Source organism: Myotis myotis, unplaced genomic scaffold (genome assembly GCF_014108235.1).
Source record: "Myotis myotis isolate mMyoMyo1 unplaced genomic scaffold, mMyoMyo1.p scaffold_m19_p_50, whole genome shotgun sequence".
Taxonomy (NCBI): domain Eukaryota; kingdom Metazoa; phylum Chordata; class Mammalia; order Chiroptera; family Vespertilionidae; genus Myotis; species Myotis myotis.
The window spans coordinates 455,628-455,866 of record NW_023416358.1 but is presented as its reverse complement, the minus strand read 5'-3'; positions in this window follow the sequence as shown (position 1 = coordinate 455,866).

Here is a 239-nt window from a genome sequence, read left to right as displayed (position 1 = left end):
ATTGAATGGGAGCCTCATTCCTGCATTCATTGGTTGCCTCATGTATGCATTCATTGGTTGATTCTCGTATGTGCCCTGACTGGGGATCGAACCTGCAACTAGGCCCATCGGCACCACAGGTCCAACCAACCGAACTACCCGGCCAGAGCCCAGAATTAAACTTTAAGAGGCACCCAGCGAATGCATACATCAGACAACCAAGGAATGCATACAAGAGGCACCCAATCAATGCATGAATG